Source organism: Drosophila subobscura, chromosome J (assembly GCF_008121235.1).
Source record: "Drosophila subobscura isolate 14011-0131.10 chromosome J, UCBerk_Dsub_1.0, whole genome shotgun sequence".
In the NCBI taxonomy this organism is placed as follows: Eukaryota; Metazoa; Arthropoda; class Insecta; order Diptera; family Drosophilidae; genus Drosophila; species Drosophila subobscura.
In genome coordinates, this window is record NC_048532.1 from 23,462,977 (window position 1) to 23,478,976 (window position 16,000).

General features: G+C 41.8%; 1 protein-coding gene across 1 annotated transcript in view; it reads left to right on the forward strand.

Annotated features, from left to right (window-relative positions):
- The first annotated feature begins 2,003 nt into the window (after positions 1-2,003).
- Positions 2,004-16,000, forward strand: part of LOC117894127 (putative mediator of RNA polymerase II transcription subunit 26) — a 46,062-nt gene continuing 32,065 nt past the window's right edge. Inside the window, exon 1 of the mRNA XM_034801016.1 lies at positions 2,004-2,014. The gene's annotated coding sequence lies outside the window, so the exon portion shown is untranslated. The remainder of the gene's footprint in view (positions 2,015-16,000) is intronic.

A 16,000-nucleotide genomic window follows, 5' to 3' on the forward strand; every position in this document is an offset into this window, starting at 1 on the left:
TGTATACACATACATATGTATGTATGTATGTACGTTTGCATATAGTTATATCTTTTGTTTAAAATAGAATCCCCCCAAACAAATTGTTGTGACCGCAATTTGAGTTTTTGGGGAGATTCTCGAACCCCCTTTCAAACAAAAGCACAAAAAATGACCACCAGCTGCTGCGTGGCATGACAAATTTCTCACACGCCAACGTTTTCTTTTGCTCAGTTTAGTTGCTTCTTCAAATGCATTTCTACCCTCCCCTCCTTCCCCTCTGTGTAAATATACACTATTTATGAAAATATTTTTCACACTTTGTATTCACTTTTGTGTGAGTTTTCACACTTTTCACTCACTCGTTTAATTATGAAAATGAACACAGAAATATTGCCCAAGGCAAATGCTTCTCGCAGGCAAAATCCCGCCCTGGCAGGCAGGGAGACTTTTCAATTAAAAGTTTTAATTGCCCCGAAGAAAGTCAATGAATCCAACAAGATGCATGGCAGGTAAAGTTTTAGTGCGCAGCAATCAACACAAAGGCTTATCAATGCATTAGCTTAAAAGATTGTTTATGTATGCACAAATATACAGACATACATATATGTACATATGTATGTTTACTCACTTCAACTGGAGCCACACGCTTGCCACAGTATTATGTCATTGCAAAATATTGTAGATTAATGATTAGCAGGCCAATTTGCAATCAATAATACGTACACATGGGACGAGCAGATAGGGCCTACAGAAAGGAGGAGAAGTACTCGTACACATACGAGTATGCATATGGAAGATAGTTCCACTCGATTCCTCTCCCTGTCTTGTTTACTCGGGCAAACAACACAGCAATTCGCTCGAGTTCTAGAGCTGTCTGTCATTTATTTATGCCAATTGCCGGCACTGGCGCTTCGTTTTATGCAACATTGACATGCAAATCAAATAAAATATAATTGCACATCAGTCCCCGCCCCCCGCCAGCGATGGAGACAGAGTATAGGAGGGGAGATGGCATTTTAGTTTTCCACTTAACATAATTCATTCGTTTCATTGCATTCCACATTTCAATTGGCCAAAAACGAATGGCAATGGTGGATGGTCTGGCTTTCAATTAAATTGCACTTTCAGGTTGAAATAACTATGACAAATTTTCATGGATCGGGGAAGATTATCAGCAGGTGGCATAAACCTAAGTGCAGATTCACTAATTAGTTTCTCGAATTACCAGCAATCCAACGGATTTTTCATCAATTAATTAAGGAAACAATGAAGAATAAATAGCTGAGAAAAGTGAGATCTTCCATAAAATCAATGCATTTAATTGGACTTTCATTTCTTTCTCTTTCGTTCCTTTATCTCGTTGGAAACTCTTCAAATTATGGCTGCCAATCAAAATCAAAAGCGAAACGCATCTTTTGTATAACAATTGAATAATAATTCCACTCAATGCCTAAGCAATCATCAGCTGGTTCAATTTCTAACGAAATTCCCCTCTAAATATTATAATTTCCTCAAAATATCATTCATTGTTTTGTTTTGCCTTGGACTTGGTGTGGACCTGCGTTTCAGTTGACTTGGACTTTTGGTTCCGTCCACTAAATGACTTTCCTCATAAACATTTTTAGAAGCGACTCATCGGCGAACTTTGTACTTCCTCTCTCTCTTAATCTGTCTCTTCTAAGCAGGTTCTACCTCTCTCTCTACCTCTCTCTTTTAGTCTATATGCCTTTCTGCCTTTCCTCTTAGTGGATTGCTAGATACAAATCAAATGCTTTTGCTTATCAAATAAACTCAATCAACTTTTGAGCTTTGTACTCGACAGAACACGACACTCGCGTCCACTGTTTCATGGTCCTCGCTCCCTCTTCTCTCTTTCTGGCTTGTGGGGGTTACACTCGAGGAATTTATGTGCGGCAGGGCAGGCAGTCAAGTGTGATTTGTGCCGCAGACGCAGACGGAGACTCTTCCAGAGAACAAGCACACAACAAAGTCCCATTCGAACAATCTTATCTGCGCGACTTTTGATGTCCATGTAAGATTTTCCTAGTTTCAGTTGTGGGGCGGCTGGCTATGGGGCTTATCGCATGATTTGACCCTCCCCTCCGGCATTAGACACCCCTTTCCTCTTATCAGCGATGGGCTTATCAGCCTGTTCTCTCCCTCTCCCCCTCTCTCTCTCTCTCTCGATCTCTCCCTCTCTTGCCGCATTTAACTAGCGTGTTTTCTGTTGAACATTTCTACTCTTTTTTTCTAGTGCGCTAATCAAATGCTTGTTAACACACAACGACACGATAGGGGAACTAAACTACGAAAGTATTAACCCAGAAGAAAACCTCAACAAATTATGCTACAATAAATTCAGAAGAGAAACGAAAGCGAACACCCAAAAACGTGGAGGAGGTGCTTTTCCCTCTAAGGGTTTCCGCATATTGATTTGTGGAGAGCGACTTCAGAGCCGACACATGGTGGGGAGAGGGCTGTAGCGTGGGGTGGGCACTGTACGAATGGCAGGCACTGTAGGCGAATACTTTTCATTATGCTGACCGATTATGACACTTTTTAATGGCATTTTCTCGTTCTGCTTTTATGCTATTGATTTCTGGTTACGTTGCAGACAGCAGACCGGGGTACCCTTATGGCAGGGAAGGGGCTAGGGGAGATGTACTCGGTGCAACAGAAAATTAAAATGCTTTCCCAATTGAACATTTTTTCTGCCCCCTTCGCCTCAGAGATGTACAACATTCTCGGGGTTCTCGGTTGCTTCTTTTTGAAGCCATATGCTGGTCAAGTCCAATTTCTTTTCTTATGCAAATGTCTTTTCAAGCAGATGGCTGATGGAAAGAGGGGGGAGCGGAAGGGGTGGGAGCATCCACAAACCAAGACAGTAAGGAAAATTGCTGTGTAATTGCTTGGAAAAAAGATATAAATTGGAATTGAAAGTGCAATGAAAAATGGATGGAAAATTGATTTAAAAGCAAAGATAAGCGACAGCCACGAGCCCTTCCTCCCGATGGAGAAATTTAGGCTGAAGGTAAATATTATAAATGTTTACTATTACCCATTCAAAGGAATGATTAATTGATCCAAAGTTTTACAAAAACATTTGCTTTACATCTGTTAAAATTTCAGTAAAAGTACACAACGAATCATCCATTCCCCATTACTAGTTGGATTAGCAATTAAAAAACACTCGTACTACTCGCACATGGCGTTCCGATTACATCGCTTGGTGTTCCAATCGTTCCCCATTTGCCCCCGTTAGAGGCAATGGATTTAGGCACTGATAAGACGCTTCGCATCAAGAGTGGCACTGGGTGAACAGGTTTCTGGGGAGTGAGGCGGAACTGGGGGTCAACTCTCGTTCAATGTGTTTCTATGACCTCCAACCTACACATCCACTCCCCACTGCCGGCGACAGATAGATACTCTCGTGCTCTCGTAGTCACAGATGACCATATGCCACACTTTAACCTTGTGACAACCCTCAGTTCTGGCAGTGTTCCGCCTCGCCCTTGGCTTCTGCCTCGATGGAGGGAGGGGGCTAATAACCTTATCAATTCTGATTCTGACTTTGATACTGTCCGTCGCATCTACTAGAACTGCTAGTTACAGTCCTCTAAGCCCTGAAATCGCTCCCTTGAATGGGAGTCTCTCTCCCCTGAACCTCCAAATGTTCCTAAATTCCCTAGATGGCACCCCGCTCCATTCCATTGATTTATGTTGTCTTGTGGGAATGGGAGAGGCATGAAAAATGTTTGGATTTTATACTAAAAACATTATTTTTCCATTAATTTGGAACGTGTCTAAATCTGCTGCTCCTGCCCCTCCCTCCTCCTGCCTGTATACTGAATTTTGCATATTTCCGGTCATGCACTAGTCTGAACCCCCAATCAAAGAATAATTCATTTTTTATGGTTCAATTTTTTTTAGAATTTTATTCTGATGTGATTCGCATTTTTGGGAAGCTTTCAAGTGGAAACAGATTGCCAGCACTTGGAGGAGTACTGGAACCCTTGGAAGAGTACTTTTAGGTATTTTTTTAAAATTGAATATGGTTTTTATAATTAGTATTGTTCAAGGGGGAAAGAGTCTGTTTAACTGTTTAACTTTTCGTGAATTTCTTTGTTTTTTTATTTTTTTTTATTATTTTCATCGAAACTTACCATTTATGCCGCTGATCAGAGGATAATTACCATCACGGCCGCCAATTAAGTTTTTTAAACCAGTTTCGATCAGTGTTGGGGACGATCGCTCCCTGTCGCTCATTTTTTCATACAAATTTCCGAAATTTTGTGATTATACACGAACCAAAAAAAGTGTCTCGTTGCGGGTCGGTTGTTGTTTTCTCTTGGATGTTGTATCCTTGTGTGTTTTTTTTATTATTTTGTGTAACAGTATTTCGAATATCAATTAATTTACAATCTCACAACAATAACAATTATGTTAATTATAGTAAAACAGATTTTGTTTCTCACTTCTTTTGCTGTTTCGTTTCGTTTTGTATTGATATTTTGATTTGTTTGCTTAGTTTAGTTCAGTTACTTGTTAATTTGTTGGCTTTCTTTTATTTTACTTTGAATCACAATTGAAAATTAATTTAATTAAACCTTTGAAAATATTGCACGTTTCCGTTACGATTTATTGCTTTGTCTATATTATTATTATTTAATATATATATGTACGTATGCATATATCAACTTCTCTATATAGATATATGTATGTTACTTGATTTGTTGTTAAGACTTTGTTTCTATATGCTGGCTATAAATAAAGGCACCGCGAATTCATTCAACAATTTATACGCTCTTTAACTTTTTGCTTTTTTAACTATGTAAAACTATTTTAACTTTCTTTTAATAACAACATTTGCGAGTACAACAAGAAATTTCGATTATTTCTATAGCTTGGCTGTGGTTTTTCTATATATATTTTATATTTTATTCTATTTTCCGTTTCAATAGAGGAGAATAGAGGTTTCTGCTTTTTGCTGCTTTGCTGACTTTTTGGTTACTTTTAGTTGAGTTTTGTGTGTTTGTTGTTGTTGTTCTTGCTGTTTTTTATCTTTTGTTTAATTGAATTTGTTGTTTCATTGGCTAATTAAGCTATTTTTATAGCCTTCCCTCGTGCGCTCCTGCTGCTGCTGCTAATGTTGCTGCTGCTGCTGCTGCTGTTGCGAATGCCGAATGCGTTTCGCTCTGCGTTTTATTTTGATGGGGTTTTTCCTTTGGGCCGATTTTCCTTCGTTTTTCCGTGGCTTTTTTTGTGTTTTATTGTTGACAATTTTCAGTTTCGAAAAACGTTTAACGCTGCTGCTGCTTGAATGATGTTGCTGTTGTTGTTGCTGTTATTTTTTTAGTGGCGGCACTAAAATAAAATCAATTGCTTTTCTGTTGTAGAGTTCTCCCTTGCTGCTGCTGCTGCTGCTGCTGCTGTTGCTTTCTTTGATTTCTGGTATGGATGTACACATATGAACATATGTGTCTGTGTGTGTGTGTATATGTGTAGTCGATATATATCTTATTGTACAGTTATAAAGCACTAATATGGCATTTGAATAGACTTGAAGTCCCGCTAGCCCGCACACGCTCTTCACTGGATCGCCCGGCGTGCGATAAAGATGGAGCCAGAGTTAGAATCAGAGCATTGACTGTGGTGGAGCGTCAGCCTGGAGGGGAGTGGGTGGTGTCGTGGGTGTTGATCAGGCAGGATGGCAGCGCCCCAGATAGAGAGAGAGAGACAGGGAGAGAGTGTGAAAGAGAGCGCCGAGCGTTGGAAACGAACTACGAACGACGACCGCACGACAGGGAAAATCGATGGAAAATGTTGACAGCTCCTCGCACTCACACACTAACACACCAGCACACACGGACGCACGCACACGTATACGCACGCACAACCACAACAACAGTTACAAGACACAGACACGCTCGGGGGGTGAATTGAGGGCGGCAGTAGTTGTACTTTTTGCTTAAATATTTCGCAAAAATTATTTGAATAACTGTAACTGCTTTTGGGAATTACGGTTAATGGGTAACGGTTTACAGTTTACGGTTCTGTTGGTTGTGTTACGGTTTTCTTGAACGCGCGGCGTCTCCGTGGGCTCTCCCGTGGAAGTATGTTTGTATCTCAACGAACGCTCGACTAGTGTCCGACAGCTTCGTGTCGCTTGCTCGTTGTGGGTGTCTTTCGTGTAGCTGCTGCTGCTGCTGCTGCTTCTGTCGCTGTCGCTGCTGCCTCTGCTCCTATCGACTGAGCGCGCATGTGACAAGCGCCACCGCTGCTGCTGCTCCCCATATTCGAAGTTCGAAAGGTCGAAGAGGATGCGGAAGCATGGAGAGCACTGCCGAAAGTCTACACAAATGACAAAGAGAGAGGGAGAGAGGGAGAGAGAGAGAGACAGAGAGCGAGAGGAGCTTCCGTTGCAGTTTCAACGAAATTAATGCACTTTTGAGAGACAGAGAGAGAGAGAGAGTGCGCACAAGTCAGCTGATTGTTGTTTCTGTTTGTTTTTTACTTTGCTTTTTGCACTATGAAACTCACATACACGCACACAGATACATCGCACACTCACACACACACACACACATTGACAGAAACACGCGCGTCGTGTCGTGTCGTTCGTTTTGTAGCTTTTTTGGTTGTCAGGCTAATTTTTTGTTGCCTCTTTCTTTTATTTTTATTTTCGTACTTTGTGTTTTACTTTGATTTTCCTTACTTTTACAGCTCACACGTGCTTTTCGCTGGCGGATAAGCTTTTATTTTTAGCGGAGAATATAAAATGTTCGTTAAATTTTATTTGCGACGCACGCTTTGTGGCTTCAATTTAGAATTTTAACAATATTTTGATATTTTTGGTTTGTTGAATTGTAATTGTAATTAATTTGCCTTTAGACGGCGCTGAATGTTGAACTAACTCTGACTGGCACACGCGCTCATTGCAAAGTGTAGGAACACGCCGCTGCCGCTACCGCTGCTGCCTGATGGCGATGCCGCCAAGGCGAAGAGAGAGAGAGAGAGAGAGAGCGAGCCAGAGCGAGAGAGAACGCAAACACAGAGCTAAGGGCAGACTCACAGATACACAGATACACGGATACGCGACGGCGGCAATGCTCATATTTGAGAAACACGGCGACAGCTTAGAACCATGTGCTGCTTTGCTCTCTCTCTCTCTCTGGGCCGACACTCTCACGCGCCCTCTCTTGATGGAGGGGCATTCAGTGTGGCAAAACTTTTTGTCGTATGGCGCGCGCATCTAACTAAAGCCAACAACAAAAACTATAAAACAAGAAGGGAGCTTTGAGTTAAGCTTAAGTGAATCTCTCTCTCTCTCTCTCCGGCTGCTCCCTCTCTCTCCCTCTCGCATACTTCTAATTGCCTTCTAATGCACACGCACACACACATTGATCATTTGGCATTTTCCACTGCGTCTCAAAGTTCAGTCTGATATTCGCGGTCTCTCTCAGCAAGCGCTTGCGCTCTCTCCCTCTCTCCGAGGTGATCGCCGGTCGGCTCGTTTTTTTTGTATTTATTTTATACTCATGCAAAAGTTTTTTCTTTTTGTTGGTGGCTTGGCTATTACGTCAATGGAACAGAAACGCTGACGTTTGTAGTTGTATCTGTATCTGTATCTGTATCTTTTGCCTGTGTTTGGCACTGCGGCAACTAGCGTTCATTTCAATGTTTTTACGTTCCCATCTCTCCTCTCTCCGTCCTTCTCTGATTTATCTACGTTTCTTTATTTTTCACTATTTCGGTTTTCGGTTGATTTTTATTTTTTTTTTTTTTCTAATATCATTTCTAAAATGTATTTGTGAGTACGTCGACGCTGACGCTAACGCTGACCGCAGCAGCGCTCACGTGAGTGGATTTCAGAGCTCTATGAAAACCTTTTTAATGTGTGGAAATTTTTGTTTATTTGTGTATTTTTTTGCTCATTTTTCTTCGCTGTAATTTGTATAAATAAACATTCGGAGAAACTCGCATAGAGAATCATCATCACGAGAGAAACGAGAACTTGGTTGCAATGCCCATGGGCAATGAATGGGGGGTAAGGTGTGGAGCAATTAGAGCGCCTTGAAATCCGTCTGTAAATGGGGGCCAAAACACGAAAAGTATCACTATTGATAAGACCAATTCCCCAATCCTCATCGCATTGATGCCTGAGTAAACAAAATAATTAAAATATAATAAATTCCTCAACGAATTTGATTTTAATACTTTTTATTGAAATTTCTTCAAAGTTCACACAGATAGAGACACTTTTGGGAGAATAGCTTTTGTAATAGTACTGTACTGTACATCAAAACATGTTTACTATTGTCAGTAAAAGATGTTAAATGTTCAATGAATATCTTCGCATTGATGCAATGTATCGATAGGCACGAAACTATTAATTTATCAGTAGGGTCACTGAAGGAGCTAATATTATAAATAATCGAATGATCTTTGTAATGGCCCAGATCAAGACATTGTGTGACCTCCCCCACTATAATACCGCCAACCCCCCGCTGACCTTTACCCTGGTGCTAATGAACTAAGAGATGCTTCCACAATATAACCTTCAGATCGACTGAAACTACAAAGCAAATTAAAATAGTTTAACCAAATCTGAACGTACAGAGAGACCCAATACGTACTATTTTGGTAGTTTGTGAGATGGTGATTCAGGGCTCATGGTATATGCCAGAGAAAATACAGATGCAGAACACGTAATACGTAGGTTCATGTGTATATGGTAGAAGGAACCCAAAGACTCAATTTCTGGGAAAGAAACAGAACGAACACCCCCGAAAAAGTGTCGCCTGTCATCATGTGACATGAAGAACTAGGAAACGACGACAGGAGAGGAGCACCATTGCCTTCAATGCGAGAATATCTGAAAACTATACAGAAATATCCACATACAATATATACATTTTATGTATGTATGTTTCTGAGGATAAAGATGTATTAGGTAGATGGATGGATGTACTTTTCGACTGGCTATATGATGGCGGAAACGTCATTCCCACTCAAAGCAGAGTTCTCTGTTCCTCTGAGCAAACCGAAACGTGTTCAAGCGCCATAAATTATAAATGATCCGAGCGAGAGGCGACGCAACTTTGGCAGATGGGATTGACCCCCGGCTAACCCCCTTCCGGTAGATGCAACAAAAGTAGGCAAGACAAAGTAAGAAAGTATCTCAAAGTGTGGCTGGGGGTGCAGGTGTGGAGGAGTGTAGTGTTGTGGTTGGAAAGCATTTTGAAGAGGAATTCTGAAATTGAATTCTGAATTTTCAAGGCAGAAATCCCAAAAATACGAGTAGTTCCAACAATGTGGTGCCGCCCCGCCTGCCCATCACGACGACATGTCACGACTGTCAAGGAACTGGCTACAAACATCTCTCTTTCTTCAGATACATACATATATACATATTTATGGATCTCTATATACATATCGTACCCATGTACATAAGTATGTACATATATCCATGTGTATCTGCAGCACCTAAAACGAAAATGTATTTGCTTTGGCATTTCAATTTCTGAAATGTCGCAGGCAGCATTTCGAATGGATTTTCGGTTTTTTCAAGTTTTTAGACGGAGGTCTCTTAAGTACTGCTGCTGGCAAATATTGTCGCACACCTTATCGCGGGGGACAACCATCAGAGCACGCATTGCACGCATATCAGTAGGCAAACATCTGACCCGAAAGCCGAAATAAGCGGCCAAGAAACATTATTGTACATATGTACATATGTATGTATGTACATACATATGTTTGAGTGTATGCATTTATTTCTTATCTTCAAAATACATCACCAAGCATCCAGCCTTGAGAGCCCATCAACTCCATGGGTTTTTTAGTTTTTTGGAGTGGGATTTCTTAGATTAAAGAAAACCGAAAATTGAAATGCGTTTAATTAGTGGAAATTAACACAGTCTTGTGAGTGATCTTCGTGTTCGTGTTTAGCGATCTGTGGGATCAACTACTAGAGCGTTTTTTGTAGCGCTCTGGCTTGCCTCCCTCTGTTTGTTTCTCTAATTTGTCTCACACACAGACACAGATGGAGATTACCCATTATCAGCCTGCATATACATACATATGTACATATGCACATGTGTACATACATAAATATTTACATACATATGTACTCGTACACAGAGATCTCTGAAAGATCTGAACTGAACTAAATTTTGCTCTATTTGAAATCTCGCACATTTATACGAAACAAAACGAAACGAAAAGCGGACGACGACGACCGACAACGACGACAAGTTGTACAAATTAACGTACAAATGAATGACGGAATTAGTACGTGTGCTCTTTGTTGATCTTCAAGGAAGGGAGTAGTAGGATTGGAGCGGTAATGGGAGAGGGACTTACATACATAGATCTTATCAAGTGGGACTTCATGGCAGAGACCTCTAGGTTTCCCTTTTGTAAGTCAAGTAATGTGATCTCTAATCTCTCAAATGTCTAAGTAGAGCACTATCTACCAGCCAACGTGCACCAGTTGGATACACAGTACCTACTCTTTACACACCAGATACAAAATCTGATGGATACACTTTACTGCTGTGGCAATTCATTAGCAACACGCAAATGAATTAATAACACCAAACTACGAGAATATATTTTATCTTTCAAGTTCTTCCTTTTGTTAGCACATTTTTCGAAGCTATGGAGATACAGTGAGGGCGGATGGGGTAAGGGATTTGGGGAGGGGCAGGTGTGGGGAATAGCATATGCAATGATTGTTGACTCGTAGATTTGTCCGCTTGAATAGATTTCATGAGATGCACGGATACACACCGAGTCTGATGATTAGAATTAATTATGATGAGAATTGAATTTTTACCCACCATTTGCTAGTCAAGTTAGCATGATGAGAGGGTTGATGGCAGAAGAAACAGCAGCAGGTGGCAGTAAATGTAGATAGATACGGAAAGAGAGTGTAAAAGGTAAAGTGATGTGGATTAAGAGAATATCAGAGATAATAAAAGAGAGTAACAGACATACAAATGCACGTGATATACTTATCTTTGCACTCTGAATTCTTAAACTTATAAATCTCGATATTCCTCAGTTTGGAAATGCCAGCCCCTTGCTGCAGAACTTTCACCATACCACAAGACACTACTTCAAAGAAATGTTCCTTTAGTCATCTCTCATTTCTGGTACGTAGAACGATTTATAAAGTGTCTCAGAAATCCAAGAGACGTTTTCTGGGCTACTTCCTTTTTTCAGTGGCCCACCTCCTTTTTTGCTCCCAGTGACCTAAATGCTCCACAAACAACAAACAAACACACAGACGAGACGGAACAAAAAGCAAATTTTCATTTTCCTCCACCCGCCCCCGCACTCAAACAGTTTTCCAACTAGCTCCAACAACAATATTGATAATTCAACTGCAGCCAAAGGAACAACGACAAATGCAAACAGCAGCAGTGAACGCAGCGACAACGGGTGGAGAGGAGAGAAAAGCTCGGAAAAGCGTCAATGCCAAAAGAAAAGACAGATAGAGAGAGCACGTGACGGCAGCAACAAAAGAAAAGTAAACATGCACCACTCTACTCTCACTGCCAGCGCCACCGCCACCGTCACCTCACTTCCACCATCCCGCCCTCCATCTGTTGGCTTTACCTACAACCCACGCATGATCATTTATAAACTGTCAGTGTCAGGGGGGAGAACAGTGGGATGGGCGTGCGGTGGGGTGGTGCAGGGCCGGAAATGCCTTCAGTGGAAGCACACGCACTCCTCAACGCCCCTGAAGAAGCCGGTGAAACCGTGCAGCGCAAACAATGAGAGAGAGACAGGGCCAAGGAGTATACCGAGGGTGCAAATTTGCCTAACAGCCTAAGAAAGAGCTTAAGAAATACACTGATACAGGTGCCTCATATCTACTTCTAACTAGGAGGACAAGAAATTCCACGATTCCTAACTCAATTTTGAACACCATTTCATTGAACCTTTTCCCCCAAAGTCCCACCATAATCGGACTTCACCCCACTTCCACCCTGCACCAAACCCCCACCGGTTCCCCGTGGTCATTCGATTGGGCAATCGCTTACCGTTTTTATTGGGCAAACTGTTAATTGAATTAGTTTTCGCTTCCCTTCTTTCGTTATAGTCGTCTTATCTAGTGACAGAAAGATATGAGAATCGGCTTAGGCATAGAAATATTTCTCTATTTTCTACCCATTTTCTTCCCATTCTTCGCCTTCCCTTCAATAGTGAAATGGGGCGGGGGGTGATGTATGTTTGTATGTATGTAAATTCAATTAAAATTTTGCGTGTGACGTTTGCTTCAGACATTGGCGCGTGTTTCAGAAGGGTATACTGACACAGTGGTGGAGGTATGTATACATATGTACATACATACATACATATGTACAAATGTACATAGGTACGATAGAACTATGGCCGCATAAATTATTTATACACTCTCACCATACATTTCACCTTGAACCGCAAACATTTTTCGTAAAAGTTTCATTTATTTTTGCCAAAACCAAAAGAACAAATAAACAAAGATATTTGCAATGGAAGGAGATGTGGAGGGGGGATGCATATACAACGTACGTATACATATGTACATATGTCTCACTCATTTGATTGCTTTTTGTTGTTTGTAATTGTCTAAAATATTTTACATTTATGTATTTTTGAGAAATCTTAACAATTTTTCAATTTACTGTCAGGCAGCGTTGACGGCAACGCCAGCAGAGGCAGCGGCAGCAGCAGCGGCAGAACGTTGAGGCAAATGTCAATTAACGCAGCATTACATGGGTATAGGTTCGAGAGGGCTTCGTGGACTGGCGTGGAGTAAGGCAGGGGCTAAGGTCTGGTGATTGATCTGTGCGAGCCGTACTCGGTTGGGGGCGTAAATGAGAACCCGAAAATGGCATAGCCCTATTTCCAACCCCTTCCCTCTTGTGACAAGTGTCACTTCATTGACTTTTCCCCTAAAATAACAAATCCCTGCCACTGTCGGCGTCACAAACTTCACACGGCGCTCACCTTTCACACACAGACAGACCACGGCATACCATGGCAAAGACACGCACTCAACCTTTCCCTTTCATTGGCATTGGTCCTGCCATACATCAAATGGAAAATAGACGGAGATGGGGAGCAAACGCAGGCAGGAGCTGGGGGCACCAGAAGGCCAAGGTACATTAATTAAGGTAAATCATTACCAGAAACTGTCCTCTCGATATTTTCTTGTTTTTTGAGGACCCAAAAAGCGAAAGAGAGAAGAGGCTGCTTAACAAGTGGATAGTATTATGCAAGAGCCAAGTGAAAGAATTCCTTACCCCCCAAATAAACAGACCTTGCCCCGGCATTGGCTCTCAAGTGGAACATTTTTCATCATTTGTTGACACCCGAGGCTGGAGCAGCAGCAGCCGACCACAAAAACAATAAGTATTCAAAACAAAACAAGAGAGAGAGAGATTGAGAGTCTGTGATAAGAGAAGGAGAGCGCTGCTCAAGCAGCAAGAGAGGCGCTCGCAACTCCACTTCCAACTGCAACAACAACAACACCCTTGCTCCTCCACGTGGTTTTCAGTTAAACTGGGGCCCGGCGTTCTCTTTCGCTCACTCAGAAATACAGTGGAATGGGATGGTGAGGAACACATGTGGGTCTGTGGTGGAAAAGTAATTAAAAGATCGTGCTTCAATCTTTTAGGGAACGGTGGTCCCAATTTAATTTGAATGTTTTGATAGATCAATTTAAATTGAAGACATCGTATTATCCGGAAGGAGGGAGCATTATGCTGTCCCTTATTATTCAACCCGCATAGCAATTACTTCGATTATGCTCAATCAATCTGCTCTGTCCCACTGTCCTTATTTGCTTTGCAGCTGAACCTGTTATTAATTCCGCTCTTGCTCTCATTCTGCTGGTGTCTATGCTCTGCCCTCTCTTTCTGAGCTTGGCCTTGTCTGCATCGTGTCGTGATATGGAAATGTGTAAATTATGTTTTGCAAGTCTCGCCCCACAGCACTTCCCTGCGCTACACTCTATCACCTGCTTCCCTAATTCTTTCCGACCGACAATTGTTAATATTTTTGCTTAGCAAATTTTTGGTTTCTGCATTTTATTTTTAGTGCGAAATTTTATGGCCAATATAATTTGCGTTTATTCTGTTTATTTTTCTGCCCTCTTCACACACACGAATGAACAGCCTCACGCACATTCGTCACGATTTCTGTCATAAATAAAAGCTTTCTGGCTTATTGGACGTTTTCATTAAGTTTTTGTTGCTACTGACATTTCTCTCTGTGGTGGCCCAATATACATACATACATACTATGTACATATAGTTTTGCGGTCTGTCTGGTGGCTGCTTTTATCGTTATTGTTGCAAATTGATTGCTTGCAATTTGTATGCGAGAGGCATCCGTAGGAAAAATCTACCGTTTTTGCAGTATGTACATATGTATTTATATGCTTTATATGGCGCCTTTTAATTGAAGCGCCGCCTGTATCTGTCTGTCGCATAAGTCTCCCTCAAGGTACAATAAACAGAAGGTAGAGCATTTCGTGAGCAACTGCTCTAGGAAAGCCAAAGAGAGCAGCTTGCCTTACCTTCTGTTTTATCTACATTCATATGTCCATATGTATTGTCTGTATGTTCTCTTTAAAACGCGAGCTCTATTGCGCTCTTGTCTGAAGCCTCGTTTTCGTGGCAATGAACGATCAAATCGATGGGGTCGTTCTGTCTTCGTTCAGCACGTGTAGATTGATGTCGGCACCATAAAGCTTGGCTCTCTCGATCTCCCCCGCTCTCTCGTGTAATTAAACACAGTCAGACGCGCACACAATCTCAGATTACACCGAAGACCACAATACATGTGTATGACATAATAAATATTAAGCAGTGGTGGTGGTAGGTGCGTAGCTTCGCCTCACCTCGCCTCGCCATTCCCTCCACAACTTCTCCCTCATTTCAGTTCGAGCCACTGTTCCACACTCCCCCACAAAAACCCATTTCGCATCGCAATTTGAATGGGTTGCTGCAAGTGCAAGCGAAATGTCACTTGATGGCGCTGCATTTTTGTTTAGATTTCTGTTATTGCAGATTGCCGTAATACCAACCGATGATGGAAAAGGATGGGGAATGGATAGGAAAATTGAAAAATAAATGTATAAACAGTAGACGGAGAGCTCTTCTAAAGAGGACTTCAGTGGATTTGTGCTGAGTTTTATGATTATTTTAAGCTTATCGTATATTTCCCATGATTCAGTTGTGATTTTACTGAGATTTTAATCATTCTGCGGTCAAGCGGAGGTTATTGCAACCCCTTCACTGAGCAATCGAAACCCCCCGCCATCATAGAGAATAAACATCCCCTTAAGCATGGTTTTATGCCCAATCATTTATTTAATCCAACTGGAACTCCCCTCCGTCACTAAGCACTTGAGCACCATAAGCAAAAGGGGGACTACTGTACCCGCGCCACGCCGCCAATCTCAAAACATTCGACATCATCACGCCACTTGGAGTCCAAGTAAATGACTGACCGTAGAAAAAGACCCGAAAAAAACGCCTGACTCAGAGAATCGCTCAGAAAATTTCCAAAACGTCCCCAGACAAGGCGCGTGCCAAGGCTTGAAGGGGAGTCGCGTGTTCGAGTGACCCGAATTTCGGAATAGATTAATGCTACTCAAAGATGATAATACTTCCACAGATCAGGTCTCGTCATGCTGCATGTTTAGTATTCTTGTTTTTTTTTGCATTCCCCACAAATTTTCCATGCGGCGAAGCGTGCGTCGCGATCTTATCAGGTGAAATAAAGTGAATGGAACGATCGGATCCAGCCCCCGACCTGACCATGTGATCTGATTGCGAGAGCCACACCGAGCGAGCGAGAGAGAGAGAAGCGCTCTCTGAGCTTTTGCTGTTACAGTGGGGACTTAAGTGGGGCTTTTCATTATTCATAGTGTGGGGTTTAAAAGAACCTATTTGGTAAACGTGAATGATGAATGGTACGAGCAGTTTCTGTGTGTGTTTGTCATAAAAGTTTA